The sequence below is a fragment of the Merops nubicus genome, unplaced genomic scaffold (genome assembly GCF_000691845.1).
Source record: "Merops nubicus isolate BGI_N331 unplaced genomic scaffold, ASM69184v1 scaffold36029, whole genome shotgun sequence".
Classification (NCBI taxonomy): domain Eukaryota; kingdom Metazoa; phylum Chordata; class Aves; order Coraciiformes; family Meropidae; genus Merops; species Merops nubicus.
In genome coordinates, this window is record NW_008632256.1 from 1 (window position 1) to 1,119 (window position 1,119).

Genomic DNA, 1,119 nt, shown 5'->3' on the forward strand with positions numbered 1-1,119 from the left:
GGTTTTGTGGGCAGCTGGCCCTGCCAGGCACCCCCAGACCGGGTAACATCCACCTCCAAAACCCCAGCGCCGCGCCGGGAGGGCTGCGGGTCACAGCCTGTGGTTTGGGAGCGGTCCTGTGCCACCAAAACCCACAGTCTCCAGGAGACGGGAGGATGGAGGTGGTTGCAGGATTCACCGCGCCGCGCAGGGGGAGGTGGGGAATTTGGGGGTGCCCCAACGCATCTGGGCACCCCCAGGCCCCATCTCACACCAGGCCCTGATGGGGAAATGGGCTCAAATCAGCATCGTGGCTGCTTCAGAACCCCAGGGGCTGCACCCACGCTCCGACAGGAGTCCTCACCCCCGGCGAGGGGATGGGCTGCGAGGTGGATGGAGAAATCCTGCTCATCAACCCCCCCAGTACCCCTCATCCTGGGGCGGACTAGTCCCCATCCTCCTCTTTGCACCTTGCCTAACTCCTGTTGAAACCAACCCAGGTTTCTCCGGCGCTTTCACCCCGCTTTGCAGTGGGGGGAAGGAGGTGGGTGAACCCCCCAGGCCCGTGGTGGGGGTCCCCCCTGCCCTCCAGACTCCCTGCCCTGGTGGCACAAACAAGGTGGAGGATCAGTTTGTTTGTGTCCCAAGCTGGGTGGTGACCATTGGCTGGCTGTGAGGAGATGGGGAGCAGTGGGGGGCAGACAGGGGGCGCAGGCAAGGGGGCAATAGGCAGGAAGGGGGGCAATAGGCAGGAAGAGGGGCAATTGAGAACATAGAAACAAGGGAGTGACGCAGTGCTCGATAAGATGATATAGGGACAGAGCGAAGCGTTTTGCCAGAGCCCGGATAGCTCAGTCGGTAGAGCATCAGACTTTTAATCTGAGGGTCCAGGGTTCAAGTCCCTGTTCGGGCGACAGAAGTTTTTATTATTTTCCATTTGAATATTTCGGATATATTTTTTTATTATCATTATTTTTTTTCATTTCCGTGCTAGGGTTTCCCGGGGGCGCAACCGGGAACCCCCTGAGGGAAGTAAAAGATCGTGCTGGTGTAAGGGGCTTTTGAAGGGGAGAAAAATAGTGTAGGAGGAGGGTGGAAAAAAGAAAACTTCTACCGCCCGAACAGGGACTTGAACCCTGG

The 1,119-nt window shown here is 58.3% G+C and overlaps 1 non-coding gene across 1 annotated transcript; it reads left to right on the forward strand.

The window, feature by feature from the left end:
* Nucleotides 1-819: 819 nt before the first annotated feature.
* On the forward strand, nucleotides 820-892 carry TRNAK-UUU. The gene has a single exon. It is a non-coding gene; the product is annotated as a tRNA-Lys (tRNA).
* Nucleotides 893-1,119: the final 227 nt, after the last annotated feature.